This window comes from Anser brachyrhynchus, assembly GCF_964034855.1.
Source record: "Anser brachyrhynchus genome assembly, chromosome: 3".
Taxonomy (NCBI): domain Eukaryota; kingdom Metazoa; phylum Chordata; class Aves; order Anseriformes; family Anatidae; genus Anser; species Anser brachyrhynchus.
Genome location: NC_137696.1, coordinates 59,382,225 through 59,409,009, shown reverse-complemented (window position 1 = coordinate 59,409,009; position 26,785 = coordinate 59,382,225). Strand labels below are relative to the sequence as shown.

General features: G+C 41.2%; 2 protein-coding genes across 2 annotated transcripts in view; both read right to left on the bottom strand.

Moving 5' to 3' along the window:
• The window catches only part of TIAM2 (TIAM Rac1 associated GEF 2), a 138,027-nt gene extending 117,282 nt beyond the window's left edge, over nt 1-20,745 (bottom strand). The window contains exon 1 of the mRNA XM_080585238.1: nt 20,683-20,745. The gene's annotated coding sequence lies outside the window, so the exon portion shown is untranslated. The remainder of the gene's footprint in view (nt 1-20,682) is intronic.
• The window catches only part of SCAF8 (SR-related CTD associated factor 8), a 165,609-nt gene continuing 159,521 nt past the window's right edge, over nt 20,698-26,785 (bottom strand). Inside the window, exon 21 of the mRNA XM_080585244.1 lies at nt 20,698-20,835. The gene's annotated coding sequence lies outside the window, so the exon portion shown is untranslated. The remainder of the gene's footprint in view (nt 20,836-26,785) is intronic.

Here is a 26,785-nt window from a genome sequence, read left to right as displayed (position 1 = left end):
GCCACTTGTAGTAGCAAGGGAAGGAAGACTGAGCTATCCAGGTCCATGCTCTTTGGGAAGTAACACTGGGGATATACTCCTAAATTCACTTTAACACTTATTTCATGATACAGTGTTCATTTATATTTATTAAGAAGCAAAATGCTGCCCTTCACTCCATGATAAGCAGCACATTTCATCAGCTCATCCCTGAAAACACTGGACAGTGCTGACATAGCTTCTCATTAGGAAAGTGAGCAGCAGCGCAAACACGAACAGATCAGATCATCCTGCTCTCGTCCCAGACCCACACCCCATTTTCTCACTACGTCTTTGATCACATCCCCAGTGCATGCAGCAGGGAACAGCCTTCAGTGTTAAATCCAGGGCTTCTTCCAACCTAAGCAAATGGGTGATGATGAGATATTTTAAAGAAATCTTGAGAAGACCATTCAGAGGAGAGGAAAGTGCAGTGGATTATAGAAAAATATGTGCAATGAACAACTTCTGATTCACTTTAGCTTCTGAAGGCAGTGATCAAACACCATGTTAGTTTCATGCAGGATACAATGGCAATGATCACGCTCCACATCCCTAGAGGCAGGCTTGATGCTTGGTATTATGGTGATAGTCTAAATAACTAGAATCATTTAATGTTAAAAAAAAAAAAAAGCCAAGAATTACAAGTCTCTGAACAGGGCAGAGAGTGTATTAGGCTGCTACTGAATTAAGTCCATGTAAAAACAATCCTTGCCATGATGTGTTCGTTGTTCACAGGCAGGATGGCAACAGACAGCAGGCAAACTGGGGCTACCTGAAACTCCCCAGCAAAGTGGTATCACTACTGCCGCACACACACACCAGCAGGCAATGGGCGTCACTGTGCAGAAAGCTCCAGCTCCTGGTCCTTCCTGCAGATCTGTAATTCACTGCACGGCCAGTTTTAGCCCTCAAAAGCTGCTGCAGGCATGCTGCATGCGAAATGGCAACTAACATGGCAGAAAACATTAACAAGAGCAGGCCCCTGGGGGGAGCTTGGGCCCCACCTATGCCTTAGGGGATACCGGGGCATCCAAAATTACCCTAAAGAAGTTAGCTGAAGGCTTATGTAATCAATTTGGTTCGCTGCTCAGGGTGTCCTTTGCCCCGAGTTATTCATCACTGCCCTGTCTAATTCACCATAAAGGAATTCCTGAGGAACTGCCTCGCCGTCAGGAAGGCTCTGTTTATCCAAAAGAAAGACCAAAAAGCACCAATAATTGAGTGATTTCACTTGGCACAGATTGCTTAATTTAAGCAGATCTCTTTAGCAGAGCAACGGCTTTGGGAAAAAAAAAAAAAGGAAAAGAAAGGACCAAGTAACATCAAGAATAATAAAGTTTATTTTAATTAGCCACCAGCAAACAAGATCTGAAACTAGGAGAGGCAATAAGCATTAATTGCCATTAAAGAAACCACTGCTGTGTTGCATACCTGTCAGCCTCCTTGCGGATCTGCCTCAAGTTTGGCACTGCTGGGCCCCATCCGCTCTGCACGACTGCTCCTCCTTAATCCTCCGCTCAACAGCTTGGAGGGCGGACAACAAAGAGAAGCTTCCTCTCCCTGCTCTGCTCCCCAGAAACAGTTGCCCACAATAGCAGAAAAATGGACGTCCTCAGCCATCCCTAGGATCATCTACTGGGGGGCTGAAGACAACAGGCTCTCCAGAGCCACCCAGCTCTGCTTCACCTTCATGAAAAGCACAAGTGCATACTTTAATAGCTCTTTGTCCCGCTGGGTTTTGCTCCTAAACCGAGAAGTTAAAGCAGTAATGAAGATCTCTCCACATACATTCTACACGCCTTGCACATAGTGTTATTTGCGTTGTTGTTACCTTCAGCTGGTGTTTTGGTATGTGCCTACACTTTATAACACGTTTCTGGAGTGCTGGGGGTAACCAGGTGATAAATTGCTCCCTGTCCATACCTTTTGATTAAATGTAAGCTATTTTCCATTATTTCAAATTTTCAGATGTGGCCCTTCCTGTCACAAAATGTTTGAAATAAATTGGTTGGTTGATAGAGACAAAATGTAGACTATAATTAAAACAGCACAGATCCTGCCATTTATATTGTCTCTTTCAAGCATTATAGCAGTGTAACAATATTTCCCCTCCTCAACATTTTCTGCTCCATTTTATCCCCACTCCAAGCAATCGCTCTACATGTTAAAAATTCCAGCTGCTGTAAGGCAAACAAATTGTTTATGCTTTGCAAACAGTATCAGGACTCAAAATAATAGCTGCAGAACTGTGGTGTAAGATGTTAAATAGAGTTTACACAGTTCTATTTGGGTAATTTCTCTTTAACCTTTCTTCCCCTCCCCAACTTCAGAGTGAGGGTGATAAGCCAAAGTTGTAGCAGAACTGCAGAAAGAAAGGTGCACATTTAAAGCATTTCAACTCCAAACTAGTGATTACCGTACAAGCTTAGCATTATATTTCCCAAAATGAAATCAAGGACAATATGAGACTAAAACTAAATGAGAGGACATTTGATGGAATGCCAGAGAAAAATTGGAAGCGCATCCCACAAGTTTTACAGCATAACGATCTCTCTGTGATAATATCTTCCCCTTTCTCACAAAGTCACATGAAAACACAGGTTGCATAGACACAAATAGATGTTCCTCTTCCGCAGCCACTTTGTTATATCACTCAGTTTAGCATTTGTCACTAGTCACATCTCTAAAAAAGTATTATAATAGGGGTCCTTTTCAAGAATTCCTTCCACAACGTGTTGTTTCTGGCCTGTACCATGCACTTAATGTCACAGATGCAAAATAATCTTTTCCAATTTTTTTTTTTGTGTGTGTGTGTGTAAAAGCTTCACACTCTATCAATTAAAACAGGAACTGGAAAGTTAAAGAAAAAGCACACACTCAGATTTTCCATAAAACTTTGCTATTAATATACCCAGATTCGCTCCATGCTGTGTTTAGGATTAGAAGCCTTTGCGGAAACATCAGCTGGTTAATAATCATCTGTATCTGTCACAATATCTCATTTATGTCTCAGCCTACATCCTTCCATTGTTTTATTAGCTACCTTCAATAAATGATTGTCAGAATTATTTCCTCTTCATTTGCAGGAATAATCTGAGACTGAAAGAGGAGAAACAAAAAAAAAAAAGAAAAAAGAAAAAGAAAAGAAAAGAGAAAGGTGGTGCCAATTTCTAGTATGACTGGGATGAGAAACAAAGGAGATTTTTAAAGTTCTTGCATGTTGTGCCTTCAGTCAAACAGACTATTTATTAACTAGATTTTACAGCCCATCCTACCCCCCACATTTTTAAGGGTATGTCCTGAATGGCCCCAGGAGGTTTGGTCATAGCTCATCCCAGGAACAAAGCTCTGTGATGGTGGCAGGAGAGGGCATGGGTACCTCATCCGGCAGGCATGCAAGGACTTCCAGCCACCACGTCGGTGCCTGGCGGGAGTCTCAGCAGGGCTGCAATCAAAGCTCAGCCATGAAGGTATTTGTAGTTGATGACTACACAGCTACCTAGCTCGCAACAGGGACAGAGCCCAGAAACCTCTGCAGATGTTTACCAGGTAAATACACACACATAATTGAACTACCTACAAGACCTTTAATGAAAGCTTATTTACCTGTTGTGTCTTTTTTCTCAAGTGTTGGGGCTTGTGGGGTGGAGGAATGGGAGGAGCATAAGTTTTAAATGCACATTTTGAACATTTGGTTCAGGATTTTCATGATTGTGTCAACACAATCCCTGTTCTGGTGAACTTGTAAGTGGACAATAAAGCCGAAGATCTCAAATTTTCCACAGATCAAAAGAAATTGGTGGGGTAAAAATGTAGCCTTTGAGCTGGGGGAAAAAAAAAAAAAAAAGGCAACAGAGACGTAGGACCAAATGTACAGCCAGGAAGGTATCAAAATTTACTGGCCCCACTGAAATCCTTCTTTCATTATTTTAAACAATGCACACTGCTATCTTCCTACCCGAGTTAGGACGTCCTCCTGTGGAGTCTGAGGGCTGTCCTGGAGTGCTGATGAAAGCCCAGGAAGCCTGAAGGAGAGCATGCAGACACAAGGCTACAAGGTCTTCTTATTGTCTTTAAAGCCCCTTCACAGCCTTTGCAAGAGAAGAAACCCTCACGCCTACCCCTGGAGGGGATTTGGTTTCCTCCAGCTGATGTCCTGAAGAGGTAAGTGATTGAGGTGCTCTGCTCTACGCCAGTTTGGGCTGAAGAAAGGGTAACGTTACTGATCACAAAATAAGAGAACAATTAGTGCTATTGAGAGTTAATGAATAGCGATGATAACAGAGGTAATGTTACCAGTGTTGGATGTCCTCTTTTAAAAAGCCAGATTGCAGAGTTGACCAGAGGGGAAACACGTTTCTGTCGAGTAGATGAGAAACAGAGAAAAGATAATGCTTAAATACATAGAACGTGTGTCTAAGGGCGATCCTCAATCTGCTGGAAACTTTCTGCTGAAATTACTCAACCAATCTACTAAAAAGTTATTAAGAATATGGAAGCGTTGCTGAAAGCAGCTGCTAGTCAGGCTATCTTTTGATGATGTCTGATGCATATTAAGGCATTTGATGCACCCAAAAGCACTAAAAAGGAAAGAAAACAATAACAATGTGCAGAGTATTAGCTGAGCATTCATTCGTGAGGCAAGATAAATACTGGTTCCACTCAAACCGCCTCGGTGTTTTGTTTTGCCATTGAAACAGGCAGGCTCTACTTCAGTTAATTTTCCTTAGTGCTTTAACTAATCAAGGCTTAAACACAAACATTTGACCAAGAGAGAAGAAAGCATGGAAAAAAACACCATTGTTTTGCATGGTGTTGAGCAGGAGAAATATCTGTGAAGTACAAATAGCCTATGCAAGAAAACAGCATGTTCTGTGCTGTAGGTGGAAATTGCCATCTCCCCCTGCCAGCGTGGGACGCAAACTCACCCAACCTGGCCTCGTGCAGAGCAGCTCACACACTGCCTGTAGTGAGGTAGGTCTCACATAGCTCATATCTCAGCTAGGTGTAATTCCTGGAAAACCTATCTTTCCGATCTAACTAACAACTCATTAAGAGTTGTTCTCCCCTCCCATTCCACACAGACTGTTCAGTTGTTTGAAATCTCTTGAGAAACAAAGTGACAATCTTTTTCACGATTTTATCTCGGAAAGTAAAAGTATTGGTGTTTACTAATTCACAGGTACAAAGAACGGACACTTCAAAACGCTTTCACGTTTTGCACTGTAAGCACGAGGTGCCCATCTGCTTGATCCCTGCACCCTCAGGCCAATAGGGCCACACAATCACCCTCATGCATCACATTTGGTTTCAGCTTCTCTGAGAACCACATCAATTGATCCACACCTAGGGTCTTCTGAGGAAAAGGGACGGAGGCAGGTATATGCCACAGACTGTTAAAGCCACTGCTTTGATAATTATTTCACTGAAGAAAACCATAAAACCACGGTGTCAATTCAGACTCACGATGTCCTTGTCAACGTTTCAAAATAATTCACAAGAAACATTCAGTTCCGGCACATCCGCTCAAGCACACAGCCCCAACAGATAGCAGAAAGACTGCCTTCCAAAACAACTATTGCTATACAAGCAAATGAGAAAACATTAGGTCTTCTAGTGTCCTACAACAAGTACCTAAATTCTGGTTTTACATGAATTTCACCATAATGAATGAGGATTTGAGAAACTATAGTTACAAAAAACGGAAAACACACATAAAACAACGAAGACTTTTTCAAAAGACTGCCTATGCAGGAAGCTGCTCCCAGCTTCAAATACCCAATTCAATGCCATTGGTTTACAGCTTTGATTACATTTCACTCCTCTGCAAATTGAAAAGAGTATTATTTAATCTATCTGGGAGGAGCTGTTAAAACTGTTTGATTAACGAGCAGGTCTAACGAGGCCAGCCCCACAAACAGGATTATTTCTTTGCAAATACAGCACGTAACCTCAACTATAGCAGCATCATTAGCTGAATAGATATAGCATATTCTGCAAATCAAAGATGAATTATATATATACCAATATCTCTAAGCATTGCTGTTCATGCAGTGTATCAAGAGGCATCTCAACAGAGGTGTGATTCACAGCTTTACAGGAATGTTGTTGAAAGGCTTTTGCTATCATCGTGAATGTTGATAATTGTATCACTGCTGAGAAAAACTTCCAGAAAGACAGTGCTTAGTACTTGAGGAGTTTTCTGCATCTGAAAAATGGAGAGGTTTGCTCTTGTGAATCCACCAGCAACATATGAACCTCTGGCATCAGTTTCTAGTCATCAGGTCCCACTGCTTTGTGCAGGCTTAAGTTTGCTGTTAACATGTCAACAAGTTGCTGTAGTCTGTAAAAACAACTCACCGCAGCGCCTTGGCATTTGTAAACTTTTCTTATATAAAGAAAGAAAAACAAATCACCTTTAACCATGGGGTTTGATTAAACTCTACTGGTTAATCGCCATAAGAAGCACAGGAGAGATTGCAAAACAAAAATGTCATAAGAAAATCCAAAGCCTTTTTTTTTAAAAAAAGAAAAAAAGAAAAAAGGAAAAAAAGAAAAAGGAAAAATAGCAACAGTCCTGGTACAAAATGTTTGTGTGCCATCTCTGTGTCAGACAAATGCTTTCCAGCACTTCACACACCAGAACAATGGCTCCCGAAGTGACGGAAATGGCACCGTCCAAGAACTCAACAACATTAATTTTGCGGGGTTTCCTGAACCATGGCAAGCCACAAACAACTCCAGCCTGAAATGCCGCTTTGACTCCATCTCTGCAGCAACAGAATGGCACGCGAAGGTCCAGATCCTCTCCTACGGAGACGGCCCACAGCGCACTCAGGCAGCCCACGCCTGGCTGAGGAGCAGCACGGACATGGCATCGTCCCTGTGCATCGTCCCTCTGTCCAGGGAGTGAAGGAGGTTCATCTCCTCTGACCTGGGCTAAATTTACAAATTAAGCAGTGATGCACGTTCCTGCTGTGGTTAAAGGAATGACACAGGCCTTTCAGAGGCTAATTCACCCTGTTCTGAGCAAGCGCCAGAGATAGCTGGGTGCTTGCATTAGCCTCTGCTTTCTGAGTAATCTTGCAGCCAGGACACACGCATTCCTCCTTTCTCGTTATGGAAGTACAAGATACAAGCTACTCCACGAGGTGTTGTTTTTTTTTTTTTCCCAGTAACATATTCATTGACATTTTCAACTGCTACTTTTCCTGGAAATAAGCCTTTCCTCTCTGGTGACAAGTTGCACATCTTGCAGTAATTGGAAAAAGGAGAGCACCAGATAAGGGTATCCTGTCTGCCTTGAAATAACTCTCCTACTTCCTCTTCCAAGAAGATAAGAAACATCTGCACGTGCAGACGTTATTGCACAAAACCTACCTCTCCTCAAGAAATAGTCTAATTGAAAATTCAAAAAGAATAACCCTCACTGGTGCCGTCTCGCCTAGCCATTTAGGTGCATTACAACCTGAGCAACGAGGGGGTGCCGTCGAGCTGTCCAAATTGCATGCAAGCTTCGGCTCTTACCCAGAAACTACTCTCATAGCTGCCCTTTAGCTCAAGTAAGTGTAAAACACAAACTACATCGTGTATTGATTTTCTTTCATATGCTTCCTGGGTTCCTTTTTAGTCATTGTGCTCCATCACCTTCCTTTCCCATCCCCCCTCACTTTCTCACCAGCACCAAAAACATCCATCGCAGCCAGCCCAGGTGCTCACCTCACCACATCACTTGTTTTTTGCAACTTGGCCTTTGGGGTACGGGTAACACTTTCTGCTGCAACTACGTGCTACGAACCTCTCTGAGCAGGAGAGCCGAGGACATCTGAGCTGAAGCCTGCAAGACAGCCAGATGGGCCGTGCTGTCATCCTGCGGATTTTGTGTGGGCTTTCTCCCACTCGCATCCTTGGACTTCAAGTTCCTCTGCCCACCCTGACTAGCAGGAGCAGCAGCTTCTGTCACAACAATTTTTTTTTCTTTCACTGTAACAATTAGTTAAAGAAAGCAAAGCGAAGCATTCAATATGAACCATCTATTACAAAGAGAGAGTTACTGAAGCTCTGAAAGCAGATATTAAATCAAGACCAGTTTCCCCCTGCAGCACAAAGTTATTTGTAGCTAACTGCCTCCCTCTCTACCGAAAGCCTCCGAGGCAAAATGCACCGTGACACCCAAGCTGGTTTGTTGGTTTGGCGTTTCTTTGCTCTGAAAATAGAGAGGACGGGAACGGACTTGTTCCAGCACCACCAGAGCAGAGACAGGCTCCAGGGGTGATGCACATCCTCAGGCAAGTGCAGCACAGAGGACAAGTGGAGGAAGGCGCTTCATGACCAGCCCTGCAGCCCCTGACCCTTCTGGGGACCCCCAGGAGGGATCCCCTTTCCCGCCAGCCGATCCGAGGGCTGCTTGCAGCTATCTCATGCCCCAGGCAGAGCCCGACACAGGAGCCACACCCTGGGCCACCCCAGCTCCCTGCCACATCCGATACGGCGTTTTTCAAATTGCCCCAGTATCTTAACGAAAGCATCCAAATGCTTTCTCAAGTGGAAACTCCACAGAGCAACAGGTTGAACTCTCATTTTCAAAGGTGCAAGGTGGGAATTGTCATCTGTAGGGGTTAGGTGCAGAAATGTAAGTGCCCACATCCAATTAAACAGGTGAAGGCATCGTAACAACTTGCAATTATACCCCTTCACCATCCTCCTTTCTTTAGCTAGCAATATCCCCATTGCGTGCTTTTGCACATTCCGTTGCTGAATTTAGGCAACAGACTCCTCCAAACATGTGACAAGTTCCTGATCTTTATCAGCAAAATAACAACTCCATCTTATATCTTTTGCATTGGTGTTACTGAGAACCAAATCTAAGTCCATCTTTTTCCATTTGTATGAACACACACCCTGCAAATAAGTCACAGAAAAAAGCACCATGATGACAACAGGTAGAAAACAGTGACAAGTTCTGAGAGCAGTTCTGAAAACAAATAATGCCCTTAAATAAATGGAAATGAGTTTTTATTCTCCTCATGCAAATCTTTTTTTTTTTTTTTATTTCTTTTAATACATCTTTTTTCAGGTATGCACAAAGGAAGTGGGAATAACGCTACAACTACACAAAACAGTAGGAGGTAGCAATTTTCTAAACAAACAAAAAAAAACACATTCTAGGAGTTATCAAACGATCTGAATAATAATTCTACCTTTCATCAATATTGCTGGAACTTTTAGCGAACTATCTTGTCCAGTTATTGAAAAGAAAAATAGACAATTTGAAAAAAAATGCAAAAGGAAAGTCTGTCTAGAAAATGTGAACTAGGAAAAAAGTTGAATGAATTGTGTATTCATAGCCTAGAAAAGAGAATGAAAAATGGAAGCCAGAATATTTTTTCAATACATAAAAGGCTACTTTGAAACAGCTTGGGGATCAGCTGTTGGCCACCCTCATCAAGAACAGATAAGAAATAGCTTGATTTTTTCAGTGAAGAAACCTTTGTATAGACGTCAGGGAAACCTTTCTAAGCATAAGGACTTCTAAGACTGCATTACTTTAGGAAGCTTACACATAGAGACCAATTAGCAAAAAAGGCAACGTGGAAAGGAAATGACGTATTGTACCTTACAATGGTGCTAAAAGACTCCAGTAACTCACTATGCCAAAATGAAACAAAAAACGGTTGTTGCAAGTGTCAGCAATTTGGATCCATTTTTACAGGAAACAGGTAAAAGCAATCATTTCAAAATAAATAATGCACGGCTTAGGACTAACGGCTTTGAAACTTTTTAATACTGTATTTGCTTTAAAATAGCTCTTTCACATTTAGACTGTGTTTAGGGAAAAGTCATAGCACAAACTTTCCATACACTTCTTGCAGAAGTGTTTGGAAAAAAACATCCACTAGCTGACAGTACAGTTCTGCACTTACTTTGTCTAATGAAAACTGATCTTCGTGACACAGTTTTCTGTATGAAATAAAATACAGACTACTTTGCTAGATTTTAGCTAAAAAAAATAACCTAACACTTAGTAGTTGGTGTAACACTTGCTCTTTTCTTTCTAGAGTCTAGACAAAGGTGATGACTTCGTGACTACTGTTTCCAAATCCTTTCAGTAATAAAATCTGGGTTTTAAAATGTCACAAAATTTTGACTATCCAAAGACAAGATTCTGAACAGGACTGTTAATAAACATAACCTTATTACAGGAGGCAACAGTCAGTAATACATCAGACTACAATCTCTGTCCCAGTAGGGCAAGTTTGCCTCAAACTTGCCAGGGGCAGGGGGAGAAAAGAAAAACCAATAGTAGATGAATACTGGCCCATATCTCATTGGTGCTAAAATCCCCACTGTGTTCAGTGATGCCAAGACTTTGTCTAGGGAAACTATTACAATTTTACGCTATCATAACTAGTTCAAAAATCAGGCTGTTTACTGCTGAATGCCACCTGCTCCTGCCTGGCAAAGCATGTTCAAACAATTACACAGGGCATATTACCATAATGAACAGGGCTTTTCATTTACAAATCCAGAAGTGCTGCGCTGAAGTGGTATCCAATTCAGAGCAGTGGGGAAGAGGGGAAAGCCAGGGAGAAGAGAGACAGACGTACGGACAACAGAGCCCCTCCGGACAAAAGAGTGACCAGGTACCCCAAGAAATATTGCTTGTACCCCAGGTACAAGAGAGGCTCAGGTACCCCAAGAAATATTGCTGCACCTCTTCCTACAGGCTGCACGCTTAATTCAGCAGTAGCATTTCACCTTGTGGATTGTCTGGCCACAAATATGCAGAAAAGCAGCAGCTAGTACAGCAATATATATGGTTTATTTCATCACATCTTGAAAGAACCCAGAAAGGGCCATGGGGGGTCAGGTTCATACGGGCATTTAGGAAAACCCTGCAGTGACCAGCAGCAGAGGCAAAACAAGATTTGGGGAGGAATTACAGAAATACTGTAATCATTAAGCAATCTATCACAAAATGTGGCCTACTTTCTTTTCTTGTCTTTTTTTTTTTAATGCTTTGTTTATTTTATTTTAAAACAAAAAATATGTGAACCAAAGTTTCCTTAGAAAGAAAAAAGCTTCAGTCGTGTGGTCTGTGTTACTCAGGAAATCAAGCTAGATGATCACAGTAATCACTTCTAGCCCAGAAATATATTAATTATTAAAAAAAAAAAAAAAGAGAAAAAATCTCACGCCAGCTTCATTCTCTGTGGTTTTCCCCATGAAGTCCACAGAACTTAGGAAACCCACTCCTCATCTCCTTGATTTTACAATAAATCTTCCTCTACTGATTCTACAAAAGCCTTGGAAATCACGTATCTTTTCACTTCCAGCTTCTGTGAATAATCAAAACTTTGTTCAACACTACGTCTTTTATTCCAATGCACATAAATAGCTTCTTGACTTGCACAAAACCTGAAACCACTTTAATCAATTCGCTATATATAGTCTGGATAAATACTGATTTTGAGATTCTGGGTATACGGCCAATCCTATGCTATTTGCTAATACTTTGATCTAAATTCACACTATTTTAAGAAGAAATGAAAAATATTCTAAGGAGAACAAAGACAACAGTAAAGAAATTACAGCCTGTGAAAGCTAGAGGATATGCACATTAGTTAAAAAGTCAACTTGTTCCAAAAGCATTTCAGAAGACAGAAATACATTTAAACTTATCACAATCTAAAATGCAAATATCTATAATTTTTTCCCCAGTTACTCCTACAGGAATTCACTTTTGGTTTCACAGAAATTTATCACTATGTTAACTATATTTAATAACATCAGTAGACAGTACTACAGTCTAATTGTGTGTGTGTAATGTACTACTCCATTTTCTATGGCAGCATTATAGTGTAGGTGATTTATGTATGCGCAACAGAAATGGCTATTCTGTAGAAATATCGCAGGAAATGACACACAGGAAATAAAACAACACAGACATCTTACAATCATTTCCTAAACTTCTAGTGCAGCAATCTGCTGAGCTCCTGAAAGAACCCAGATGCTGCTGACACGGGGAATGAGCGAACACCAAAAACACATCCCTCTCTCAACATGGTTTCTTGGTCTTGAGAGGAAAGAAGGGTGAACAAGACTATAAGCTATGAAATACTTGGTTATTTGCCACCTGAAAATATTTTTTTTTTTAGGTATTAACCATTTACTACTGTCATGGTTCACCTACAGTGGCTACGGATGGATGGGGGGGACCCGCAGCGGCTGTGAAAACAAGAAAGCTGAAGATTAATGTGTGGTAAATGCTCAAGTAATGGCTGGGGAAAAGAAAGGCACGTGGAAAAAAAAATCACAATAATCCTCATGCAAGATCTTTCTCAACTTCTCCTTTGTCTACCCACCTCATTCGGATGTGCTCTCCTGCTGTGGCACTTGCTGGTGCCCCCCAAGCCCTTGCTGTGACAGGTACACAGAGGAAAATTCAGTCCCTGCCCTGACGAGCGTGTAATTCAGGGTACAGCAAGGTACCAGCAGAGGCAACAAAATAGTCATGTTTCAGTCAGGTTTGCCAGCATGCAACAGAAAACCATGTTCTGGAAGCCAGATGAGCTCAATAACTTTTTAGCAGGGATTTTTATTAGGAAATGCTAGAACATAGCTCGGGAGGGTTCAGTTGAATGCACAGTAGAGTACTGCATTTTGTCTAAGTAAATTTTGCCAGTTAAAAATAGTCAGAAAATGAAGAAAAGTATCAGCCTACTCTTATTATTGCTCAATATTCTAGTATTCATTTACAGGCCTTTAATGGAAATTAGAAAATGAGTCAAATACAATAAATACAGAAAACATTTACAAAATATACAAAAAAAACATATTTGACATTAGTGTTCTAGTTTAAGAATCAATATGAGGTATTTTTATGCTATTATTTCCTAGGGAAAAAAACAGTTGAATTATGCTACAGGAGTGTGAATACACAGAGGTACACACAAGTACATTACACTGAGACATGTGTGAGGGTGACAATCGCTTGCAATATTTTTCCTTACCCACTAGAGAAATTATCAGGGCTATTTCAGGACAGAAACCAAGAGAACATTGATGTGATTCTACAACTGGTTTTTGGTTTGGTTTTATTGGTCCATTCCTCAATTTAACCTTCACGTACATTGAGGTCATATAGTTGGCGAAGAGCTATTTCAGCTAAGTAGCAAAGAAATACAGTACAGAAACTGGCTTTTGTAACAGCCTGTTCTCAAAAATAGTTTTCTAAATTTCAATAACTAAAAAAAAAAAAAAAAAAACATTTTCAAAAAACAGGAGTAGAAAGAAATACCTAGGTAAAATGAAACAGTTGCATTTGTTTTTTTAGGCAGTAAAGGAATGAACTACTTTCACCAAAAATGTATTGTGAATTTTTGTCTTAAGTGAAAGATAGTCTGCCAGTAAAAGCTCACTTTCCTGTAGATTAAAAAAAGGAAGTTTTGAGAAAATCAATACAAAATTTGCTGTAACCAGGTGAAACTTCATACTGTAAAATATGTATATTATTTTCTTAAGGTAACTGAAAAAGCTACCTAACACTTTCACTATTACCTAGAAAACAAAGAATCCTGAAATGATTACACATGCTGTGTAAACAGTCAAGCCATCTTAAAACACTATGTGTAAAACCTTGGTCCCATTAAAATTGATGGCAAACTTCCCATTAACTTCAATAGGGACAGGATTTCATCCATTGTGCCAACTCATAAAGCAGAAAAGGGTAAAGAAAAAGCTTTGAAATATAAAACTAAAATAATAAATAAGATTGCTTTAATCACCGCTCCTGATGGCTTTGATCTTCCATGCAGCTTCTGCCCCTCCCTCTCCTACACCAACAAACTGAAGGTTCAATGCTTAAGTAGCTGATTTATCTTACGCTACAACAGTTTTGTACCATACCCTATCCTTTTCACTTTTTCAGTTACTAGCAAAACAAAACACAACAGATCTTACAGGGTTGCATTTTAACAAAGCAGGAAAAGATCCACAACATGAAAACTCAGTTTTGTGGTGACTCGGGTGCAGCAACAATCCAGTCCGGAGCACTGCACTTCCTAAAACTGTTTGGTTTGGGATTTTTTATTTATTTATTTTTTTAAGGTTAGTGGGAAGTTCCCTAGTGATTGGTGTGCAAGATACCTTATCAGAGATGCAGGAAAGTGGGTGGAACCATTTGGTTCCCATTCAAATGCTGTTCTCCTCGCAAATGAAAGGGCATTTCGCAATTATATTGTCACCTCTTCAGATGTACTTCAGAGACTTCAAAGGAAGAACATTTCTGGAAATCAAATGGCTGGGTAGGTCCAAGGAGAGGAATATACCTAAAGGCCAAATGTCTTCCATAAGATACTGGACTTAAGACAACAGCTGTTACTCATATACAAACTGCCTACTTAGGTGTACCTAGACAGCAACTACATCAGTATTTGAAAAGCAGAGCTTTCACACACCACATTAATGAATTAGCTGTGGCTACATTTACTGGCCCAGTCAACTGAAACGTAAATTCGGTAGCACTGTAGAAACTTCTACACTGTTCAGTGCGCTTCCAGAACTATTGAATTGTTTTCTATTTCTGTCTTCAATTTAGCACACCTAATTTGTTGAGATTCAACAATAATTACTTTTGAATACCAACAACGGGCCAGACAGAAAATTCTCCAGTATGAAAGTGTAAGTTATTTTTTGAAGGACTAGCTCTATATGAAAATTCATATGAAGATGCAGATGTTCTTCTGTACACCATAATTTTGAATTTTCTAAACTAGTGCTTATTTGAAAGACTAGGCATGGACTATACACAATAACACAGAACCTCAGCTAAATGTTTCCATAGCTAAATTGAATGAGCAAATTTGTAAGATCTGGATAATTGCTGAGCAGACAAAACAAGACCAAATAACACCATCTTACATTAGCATTCTCTTCCTACCAAGTAATAAGAGGTGATGTGGTTAAGACCAAGGTTCTCAAGGCAAGAAGGATTTTGGATGAACTCAAGGACAAAGTTGGAAGTGCTGAAACAGCAACAGCACAATGTTTTTGACTGGAGTTAATCAAAACCTCAACATTTCACAGAGACATTTTAATTTTGGGAAATGGTATATTTAGGAGAATTTTCAAGAAACTCTCACAATCTCCAAAACCTGCAGGTTACAAGAAATCCAGTCCAGTCCTCTGCTTTGCCTAGTCCTAAGCAACCCAGAATCAAAAGGATCCCAAGTCTTGTGAGCCACAACACAGATGGAAGCTGTAAGTGTAAGTCTCGCCAACACCAGGGCTGTAACCACCAAGCCTGCTATCCACATACTTCCCAAACTGAAAATCTCACGTTGCCACCTGAAAAGATATTTTAATCCATGTAATGCACCATCTACAGGAAATATTCAAAAGGCTCTTTTCCCCTTTTCCAACACAGAACAGAAATTAATCATAGAAACTTAAAAGTTGCCTGGAGAAGGTAAACTCCTGCTACTGCTCCTCTCCTGTGCAGAGCCCCCATGCATCCACAGCTGGGTCAGTGATTTGAGATAGATGGGCCTGGATACGCATCTGCTCTGCTGCGGCTATTCTGCCATGAAGGGGCAGACACACACAAGGCTGTAACCCTTTGGCAAATGGAAAGTTAGCACTGGCTGTTTATGTAACTCCAGATTTTTAAAAAGCAATGCAGGAAAGATCTGATTAATTATTTTTTTTTTTTCCCCTTAAAAACTACCTCTGACAAATCTGCGTAGATGACACTACATTGGTGGGGAAGAAAGATTATGCCGTAAGGTTTTGCAGGATGTTGGAAAAAGGGAGCAGAAGTGCGAGCTTATTTTCAGAAGGAGTGCACATCACTGGGAGCAGACGTAAAGAAGAAGCTGTCAGAATTTCAAACAGGGATTTACATATCCTCTTGATTACAGTGCTGAGGCTCAGGTGGGAGAATAATGATCTACCCTGACTGACAGTCAGCTCAGTTAAAATGACTCCCAGAGAAATATAAACTCAGTCAAACACTCCTCCTGCTCTGGTGGCGCTCAGGCACAGAGCACTGCCATTTGCACTCAAAGCCTGGCCATACAAAGCAGGAAAAGCCTGCTGTGATGTTCACCGTGTGTGAGCTACACTACCTACCCACACCAAGTCCCTGCCACCTCTCATCACAGCAGAGGAGGAAGGAGCCATCCTGCACGACAGGCAAGCTACTTTCCAGTGACTGCAGCGCAGGAGCAGGCACACAGCTATATTTCTACACCCGCAGCACACCCCTGGCAGCTCCACAGGGGCAGGGTGTCACTGCACACCTTTCATCTCAACATCTTGCCAGCAGGACAAGGATATGTGTGCCAGACTGAATATAGGTAGCAGAGAGAACTGCTCTGTTGCTGGAGGATAGCATCATTAAACTTTGTCAGGCACGCCTAACTTTTCGCTGCCTTCTTTAGTTAGGCTGATGATCTTTGCTGACAGCACCGCCAAAGAATGGAGGAATGAACCACGACCAAGAACACAGGCAGCTGGTAAATTCCTGTACATCCAGGGAATATAGGCAATAAGCACAGCTAGCCAACTTTGGAGATATAAACATCATTTCAACCTGAAGTCTTTAGGGTCTTATATGTTCCTTCTAGGATTACACTGAAAAAAAACCAAACCACTAGATTGAATTTTTTAGACAATCAGTAACATGGCCCTGCGTTTGGTGAGGTGATCCGCTGCTGCTTGTCAGTCAGAAACTACCGCCTGAATACGGACCCTTACCAGCAGGCCACAAGGATACCCTCAGCAGACCGCCACTTTCTTCCACTTCCCCAGCCTATTTTGAACCTTTCCTATTCTAGATTACATCTCAAGATTAGTAACAGGGGCTTCCCTAAACAGCCACAAGCTTCCTTCTGCCAGGTGCCTGCCTTGTCTCGCATGTATTGTGAACGTATCCTGTTGGTACTGAAATTATAGCTCAGTTGAAGAGTTTTTAAGGCTGCTCTGTTCCATGGTTTCAGTGAAGGCACCGGTGCGTATCCTCCTCCCTATCTTTGATTATTTTCCCTGATCGTTCTATCACGAATCTGCAAATCAGGGTGTTATTTTTCTTTCCTCCCCTCCATCTACAGACTTTTGTTTGGCATTTCCTCAACCAATCAACCACACGACTAAGACTTGCACTTGGAAAGGAGATAAAGAGCCAAGCCTTGCATTTAATTACTTTAACCTAGGAACAATTTGTTGCGAGACTCTACAGATGGAGTTATGATCATATCTTAATCAAAAATCTGAGTCCACAGCCTTACTGCATATGCCAGCAATGCTGGGCCATAATTAAACGGCTATTAAAGTAAGCACGCAGTGACCTACTTATCTCAATTATACATCAGCTCTGCTTCAAAAGAGACTCCTCTGAAAAAGCAGGTGTCCGTCTTCCTCGGGTTGCACCACCACTGAAGATCCAGCGTGAAAAGACACAGCCAGGTGCTTCATCCTCAGCACCTCTTGCTAATCTAAGCCAACCTCTTCCTAATTCACTTCTGCACCAGGCACAGGCACAACAAATTGCTCCCCAGCGCAGCTTTGAAGCTGGTGCCTACTATGTGAGTGCATGCTTGTGTCTTCTGAGCGGTGCCCAAGGGCAGGCCGATACTTTGAAGCCTGAACGCCACGCACAGCGAGCGGGTTCTTCGGCCTCGTGAATCAGCGGCCCTCGGGCCCGGGGAGCCAGAGCTCCCTGAAGTGCAGCCCTGCAGAGGAAGCAGTCCATCTGCTGCCTTCCGGCCACCTGGCATGATGGTAGGAGATGCACCTCGCCAGACACCTCATTAGGGTCGGGTGTTGCCCCGCTCGAGTCCGTGCTAAGCCAGTAAGTCAGGACAGGGCCTGCAGGGTATTGATGCTTTCCTCGTGAGACCAGGTTTTAAACCACCTCTATCTCCAGAACATACTTTGATGGAATCATTGACAAAGTCCAGACGGTTATTAATACTAACAAGAGCCTGCATAGCTCCTCTTGTACCGGGTGGCTGCTCTAACAAAATCCAGCTACAACACAAGGGCAGGAACAATCAAACTTGTTACTGTGATTCATCGAGGAATTTCAAGTTGTAAAGACGAACAGATGGCACTTGCAAGCTTTACTCAATATCTTGGATTTTTTAATTAGATTCCCGCTCAAGTCGGTCTGCTGGCCTACAGTCATAGACCCCAGGTTTCAAAGCAACCTTAGGAATCCCATTGCTCTGTCTGATAGAAACCACTACATCAGGGAACTGCTGCAGGCACAGCTCCTGCTGCTTCCACCCCAGGAACTGGTCAGTAGGTAATTAACACACCAGAATTAAAGGGATAGTCCAAAAATGCAGCTACGCCTTAGCCAAAATGCAAATTAATGCTTTAATGCACCACATTGCTTTGTAATTTTAGGATGCTTACAGTGTCTTTATCATTAGGAACTATACGCCATAATTTTCTCTTCCATGTCTTCCCAGAGTTCTCAAATTCACCTTCTGCTGCTGACAAATTCGCTCTCTGCTTTTTGGAAAACTACAGGTGATCACAATCAAAATGAAACAACATGGACTGACCATTAACAAATGTGAGAAACTTGCAAGGCAATAAACAGTGCATCTATGCCATAGCACTGAAACACGACAAAAAACACCAGCAGGCTCAGACGGTTGTACGACCCAGTCCCCAACAGATATCAGTCTTAGTAAATTTTATAATCAGGTCCAATATTTCCTTTTAAATAAGGAAATAAACAGATGAAACAAATAAACAAACAGATAAATAAATAACTCCCACCAGGCTGACTAACATAGCAAAATTATGACTTTTCACAAATGCTGCAGCATATAAAATCTCAGTGACACTTGTAACCTGCGGTAGCAAAGCATGGCACGATATGCAGGAACAATAAGTCTGATTATATTAATCACAATGGCACAGCATCATGGTTGTCTTTTTTTTCAAAGCCAATTAGAAGCTGGTTGTTTTGGGGTTGTTTGCTGGCATAATTTTAATTTTTTGAGGAGGGAAAACTGGAAAATTCAAAAGAGCTTCCACACTGTTGTAATCATGTTTAGCATGGCATTGACTGCTCTTGCAAATCCATTCTGATATTTCCTGAATTTATAAGCTAGTATTAATAATAACCTCTCTCTTTTATAAAGAGTCAACTCTGCTAATCAAACAACAGCAAATGGAGAGCTAACGCATATTAACTTCAGTGGCACTGGTGCCCTAAGTTCCTTTCAAGTTGCAGAGCTCTAAAGTCATTACAAAATGTAGCAAAGCTCCATTATATACTCATTTTAAGAGACTGAATAGTTACAAAATAAGCAATGATTTTTGTAATTTAATTATTTTTTAATTTTTTTCTAATGTCATATAACAATCAGCTCTAAGAGTCACCTGCTTGGTGTGCATCAGTCGAAGGAAAACCTGCAACTTGGAGAATTCTCCCGCTTATGCAGCATCAATTTGCCCTAGAGTAGTTTGTCAAGCAAGAAAAGCAATCTTATTGCAGCACAGGAAGGGTTACAATCCCTCTGACACTGCACCCCTTCAGTGGATGTGCTGAAGACGGCATTGAAGATGACAGCTCCTGGGGAATGAAGATGAACTGGATGCGTTCACATCGAGCCCTGCTTCCTAGGACTTTGTGATGTGCAGATCTGTCCACGGGCCTGAACTTCTTAAAAGATGGCTTTATCAGGCTTACACAGTTGGTTACTGCTACAAAGCCCAAACACGCCTGGATTTTGTGTTAAGTAGTAGCATACACAGTGTAGTACATAGCATGGTATTGAGAAAACAGTGTGGGTTTTGTTTATTTGTTTTTCAATTCATAATGGCTAACAATGCTCAGAAACTCAAAATAATGAGAAGTTGAATAAACACTCTAACATCACCCTTTTACAAAACACTATGATTAAACCTTTTAAAATCTCTAAAACAACCTCTTTGCTTCACATGACAAAACTAAAGGGGGGGAGGAATCCTGCCTTTTCAAAAGCACCGTTGCACAAGGTCTTTCAAATCTGCAACAAAAGTCTCTCTCTCTCTCTCATATGCCACGCATAAAATCTGTGACTAGAGCAGAAAGACATCTGATAATTAGCAGAACTAAAATTTAACGCTGCTCTGTGCTTTGAGGACAGAGAGAGATCAGGAATAGGGCAAATCTGCTGGCAATTTTCTGTCTAATTCTGGAATGATGCAGACTGCACCAGAAACTGCTCATCCTTTCCATCTCCTTTGATAGACAGACATTTACCACATCATAACACTCTTAATAGCTGGGCAGGAAAAAGCCTAAACCCCTCCCTCTCCCTCCTTAAGTTAAGTATAGAAAACTGCATCTATGCTATTTAAGATTTGAACCCTCATCTGTACTGAAGTTTTGTAAATATAGGCCATTTTGAAGTCAAAGGCATTAAGAGTTGGATCAATGCCTCAAGAGAAGCAACTCAGATGGCCTCGATTTCCTCCAGTGCTGGTGTTCACTACTGGTTGACTCTAAATCCTCAAAGGCACTCAGCCAATATGAAACGTAAGACCCAGGGACTAATGCAAAATTTAAGCTGTCTCTGGACCTTGGCCCATAATTGTCTCATAATCCAATTTATACATTCAAAAATAAGCAAACCAACAAAATAGAAACAAACAAACCTTGCATCATTATTTGCTCACTGCATGCCTTGTTTCCCACTGCATCCTGAAGTAAAAGCACAGGGCTGGGGTGTATTCTTAACACTGCCCTCGCCACTTCATGAGCTGGAGAATTTTCTTGCTGGAAGTCTCTGTTTTTGTAGCGCTGGCAATCTGAAAAACAAAAACCATTTTGTTAACGTGGATGCCTGGATACATTAGAACTAAATTTAGTTCTGAACCAATGCCAGCTAAATCTTTAAACTCTCACACAAAGACAACAACTTGTGCAAAAAGAGCAGCCAGAAGCACCTCCACTGAATTCACACATCACGTGAGCATTCTGTGCACACCACTCACGCACAGCAGCTAAAAACTTCTTTCTTTATCCAGAGGCAACTTAGAAACCAGCAATGCAACAAATGTCAACATGTGCCTTAAGAGGAATTTTTCCTGAGCTGTCCAGGTTTGCTCTGAAGAGGGGTCTGCTCTGTGGTAGCTCATTTATCTCCACCCAGCCTGCTCAACCAGGAAAGGTTTGAAAGGGGGCATCACCAGCATGGTCTTGTTTCTACAGTGGCAGCACTGACTGCGAAAGGTGCCTATCAAATCCCAGCCATGACCTCTGCAAGACAACCGTGCCTCAGCTACAAAGACCTCCTGTAGAAGTTTGCTTGCACCAGTCCGGCCAGACTCTGGAGAGCCGCTCTCTGGTTTTGAGCAGATGAACGTGGACTAACCTGCTGCTCTTTGCCTTCACTGCCTGAAAATGATAAAACAGAAGACCGTTCCACTTGTTCAATGTGAATGCACTGAAGACAATGTCTAACTGAGCTCCCCAGAGCTGGCAAGGAGAACTTGCTCTACAAATTCCGTCATTTTCATGCTGCAAAGTGTCAGACTGTATTACAATATTTTCTGTGATGTTTAAATTGGCACAGTTGATTTTCAACAGCTTCTTCACGGCACACAGCACCTTGTCATAAAAATATGCTCATTTGTACAACACTTAAACTGACAAACTACAGCAGAATTAAAACTAACACAAGAGTTTTATCGTACTTCTGCTTCAAGAGGCAGATCTTGCTGAAAAGCCTGGTGATGGAGTCGGCATAGAACAAAATATATTCTCAGTTAAAACACTGCATGTAAACACATGAAATACTAGCTAGTGGTTGCTCTTCCATCTGAGCTGTCAAGCAGAAAAATAGGGCAACATAGTACTAGAAGTTTTTTTTTAGCAAGTTTATTCAGTGGAATTAGAGCATGTTCCTACTCTGCAATAGTCCAAAACTAACTTCACTGAAAACAAACACTGCCCCATTAAAATAAAATGCAGACAAAATAGCAAATAATACAAGCTGCAAAGCCACAATACAAAAGGGACAAATTAACAATGGGCCAGAAAAGTAAAGAGCGGTATCAGGCTGCAAGTTACACCCAAAAGGAAACATGAGTAATAAGGTTTAAGTAATATTCTTCTTAGCTCTTATCACAAAACCCACTTGTAAATTTCTAACTACGAAATAGAGACTTGCTTTGCTGGTGGGGAGAAGTATCTATCTACAACAAACATTCAGAGCACATCACCAAAACTCGCCTCATCTTTGCTGCAATGGTGTCAAGTGCTGCAGAGAAGGGCTACGAGTGCCACAGCTGTGGAGTTCAGTTAACATGGTGCTGACCTAAACAGCAGGGATCTTTTCTGTAGCGAAATTCACAGTGATGTTAACACCACTGATATGTATTTTTCTCATTGGCAGTTTTCTCACCCAGTGGCATGGCATAGTTCTGATCCTCAAACAAGGCAGCTCTTTCTTCACCATGGTACCCAGCTCCCAAACACCACCAACTAAGACTTGAAATACTTAAATGGCAGCTTGCTCTCACCCACATGAATTTTTGCAAAATGAATTTGGAAGTACCCCTTTCTCTTTCCATGCTCCAGCTCACTGCAGAGTGCTCCTTGGACATTGTATACAGATGGGGCTTCTTTACTGATGCTTTGATAGGAATGGAGTGAGCATACTACACGAGCTAGGAGATGCCAAATGCAAGACCTGTGCCAGTGTATGCATGTGATTTCAGCAATGTAGAGTTAAACTCTATCCTCATGTGCAAACCTGACTCACCTGGATCTTTACTGGCCCATAGCCATAGGGGAAATGTAGTTGTCTGTTAGCTACTTACAACTGTAGTGACCTCATGATACCAAAACTCAGTCATCCAAGATGTGTAAATTTATAAAGCTAAAACATTTAAATCTGGGCAAAAACTGGTAGGAATGAGGGCACGTGCTTATAGCAGGCAGATGGTCTACTATTTTTGATAATGAAAGAACCTACTTATGAGGAAGTAACACAAGACTTCCCTACCAGTCAAGTTTTACATGGAGACATATCAAGGCCCGTAAGGGAGTTTGTCTGATGTGTTCCCAACGCTCCCAATGACCTAACTCTCAGGGAGGTCATAATGTGCCCCCACAAAATGTCCATCAAATGTTGAAAGAAGTTTGCCATGGTAAACACAAACTTCGCAGCAATCCTCTGCCAGCTCTGCAATACCCATCTTCCCATTTCTGCAGAGTCCTGAATACTAAGGCTTCACACAAGGAAGATCCCAAAAAACGGTAGCATGTTTCTGCATACATACAAAGCTTTACTCATTCAGGTATCTTTTTATAGCTGGCTAGGAGGAAACAGACATTACATCAATGATCTTACAATGCTCCTCTTGCTTCTTTCCTAAAACAAGCCCTTTAGTACCAACTATTCTCATTAAACTTCTACTCAGGGTGAAGCACTTCTGAGGGAATCAATCTGAAAAAAATCTTACATGCATCGGAAAATGGAAAAAGGTACAAAAAGTGAAAGGAAACAAGACAAAGAACTGCCACACTAAGGTAACACTCACATAAACTTCACACGTCTCAGAAAGCAGTACTATCCTCTAGCCTACTAACCATGCTAAAATCCTGTGCACTAAACGCGGCAAATACAAGACAAAAGGGTCTGCCATTTAGTTAAGGACAGACAGGTAGGCATAGCTGATAATGTCTTTTTAAAAAAATAGATTAGACAGTAAGCATCATGGCATTAGAACCAGAGTTTGCCATTAATCTTGTATTCCTTCTGAATAAGGCAGGGTAAACAAAAATAAATGCAAGTGAACTGCTATGACAGTGAGGTCAGATGTAATATCATGGGACCTGTTCCTGCTTACGGAAGAAAAAAAAAACACAACTCTTTCAGCCCCGTCACGCCATTCTTAATGTGCAAATGTACTAGACACACATAGCAGTCATTCAGTCATTCCTAACCTCTGACTGATCCTATAAAAAGAAAAATATGAACACCTTGTTAACATTATTTACCTATAATTCACTGATTCTACACAAAACCAATGATCACCACTGAAAACTTCTAACTCTCTCATCATCAGTTTAATTAGCAAGATGATCATTGATTAATCTACCCAAGTCACTCTGAAGAAGGTGTGACTGAACAGAAATCATTCCACCCCAGATAAAGGTGCATTAATTAGTTCTGGATTAAACTGCTTTCCTCTTCATTCAACTTCAAGAAAAGGAGGAGGAAAAAAAGGCAAAAAGACCCACAACACAATAACAAAAACCTTTCAGTATTATACTTCTGGGATTTTTTTTTTTTTTTATTTTACTTTGTCCTTTAGGAAGGCTCACACCTTCTTGCCTTGAATTTCATCGGCATCTATTTAACTTTGTGAATTATTGTGTTTCTGCAAAATAAACAAACCCGAGTTCAATACATATTTGCAAAGCCCTGCCAAAAAAACGTAGCCACAAATTAGTTGGCTCTGCCGAGCCGTAAAGGATGACACCAATGCCTGACTGGAATGTACACAGCATTACACACATACCACAACTGAAACCAGGCATACTCCCATACAGCAAGTGAGTTTCAGTGTCCCACCTAGGGAGACAATCAAACAGAAAACCTTATTTGAAGCTTTCATCGCTCTTTTTTTTTAAGCTCTCTGCCCTCATCAAAAGCTCTCCATCTTCAGGCTGGCCTACAGGCTGATAGAGAGGCTTTTACCCCTGAAAAATGGGTAACCATTTCTTGAGCACCACAGAAGACATTGCCCTTAACTTGGCAAAGCTCATGTGTCACCTGTCCTTAAGGTCACAATTCTGTCTACTGATGCTCTGAACAGCAAGCAGGACTGGATAAGTTTTCTCTTTCCATGAAGATCCCCTCCTGGCCTCTACACGTTAACAGAAAGCATCCCCGTGGCATGACCTTCTGCTTCCTAGCTGTCCTGTCTGTGACCAAGGGAGAGAGGCCATCTCCTTCCCATAGGTCTGGAGGCAGAGTGGCTGGTCCCAAAGTAAATTCAACCAAATAACCCTCCTGCTCCATTTCCCTTCATCCCGGAAGGTCTCCTGCAAGGTGGTGACTCAGCTCTGCACACAGGAGCAGCCCATTCCCTCTTCTGGTCACCAGAAAGTGACATTAGAAAGGCAGGCGTGGGGGAGACCAGACAGCCAGGCCAAGCAGGACAGGGAAGGAGGAGCAGGAGCAGTCTTCCACAACCTAAATTACATGGTTTGTATCAGGCCTCTCCTGATACTTTGCATTATTCATTGACTTTGAAAGCTCAAGCCACCACGCAGGGCACACCGCAGTCCTGCAGAAAGTCTGGTACATGGACAGAAAGGATTTTTCCATTGGCCTCTGCCAATGTAATACATAATCAATATGTGGTGTCAGCAGAAGTTAAGCGAGAAAACTCATCCCACATCAACATGCCATTTTAAGAGCGTCCAGAGTAAAACCTTTGTGGGTCACTTCTCTGTTGCCACTATGCTTGCTAGTGGAGAGGTTTTTTTTTTTTTTCTGAAATCAGTTATTTCAAGGTTATTTCATAAAGAAGCTATGGAGAGAAGAAAATATGCCTACGTTACTGCAAAGGACTGAGGCCAGCAACCGCATCTTATTGAGGCTTCTGACGGTCATAGACACCCATAGATCAGTTCATGGATGCAGACTTAAACAGAGGGTGACTGATTGGGAAGGGACACACCAGAACTGAGCCTGATCTATTTGAAGTTAAATGCAAAACCCCAGCTTTCCAGTGCTGAGGGTGTTCAATCTGCAGAGACCGCGAACAAGGCCCCAGCACCAGCTTGGTAGTCTCGATTTCAAAACATTTTTGCAGTGAAGCAACTTAAGAAAACAAACATTCCTAGCCAGGCAGAGATCAGTCATAAATGTCTTCTGAAATGGAGATGAACTCCCTTATTGTGTATTTAAAGCAACACTATAAACCAGGCCGTATCTATATAAAGCAACACTGTGGGCTTAAAGCAACAGCGGTGTTATTCTCTGTCGGAGCTCGAACTGAACGCCCCAGGAGTGACCACAAACAGTGCTACTGTTCAGGAACAGACCTGCAGATATGGGAAGCTAAGAGGGGAAAAAAAAAGACGTGCTTGACAGAAATAGTCACTCAAGGGGAATCCATCCATTTCACAAATCTTACAATATAGTGAGTATTCAATAGAAAACACAAGGAAAAAAATTACAAAAAATAGTAATAATAAAAAGCAGTTAATTTCCTAAGCAAGACTTAAAAAAAATTAAAACCTCAGGCATAAAAAAAAAATTAGAGATGGTTTCTGTGAAATTCTCCATGAATCTAACAAAGAAAGCCAAAAAAAAAAAAAAGTAGTACATAGAAATGTGAGCTTCAGATTCCCCAAAAGCTAGGCAACATTATCCATGGGTTATTGCTTATATTTGATGGCAGATACCAAATTTAACTGACATCTACACTTAACAGATACCATGTTGTGAGAAATGCTTGAGAATACAGAACTTTCTTTTTAAGTACTTTATTTCCCATTTCTAGCATATTAATCTTCTATATATATTTTTATTTTTTTGGTACATTATGTCAAAAATAGCTTGGTATTTTAATAGTGTATTTTCATCATAGCATTCATAATTGATTAAAAGTAACCAAAATGGTGGGAAGAACTGACTTCAACATATTAACCTCAAAGGATAAAATTCTGTCTTTTTGCTTAAATACATTTTGTGCAAATTTAGCACATCAAGTTAGACATTTAAGAGAAACACCA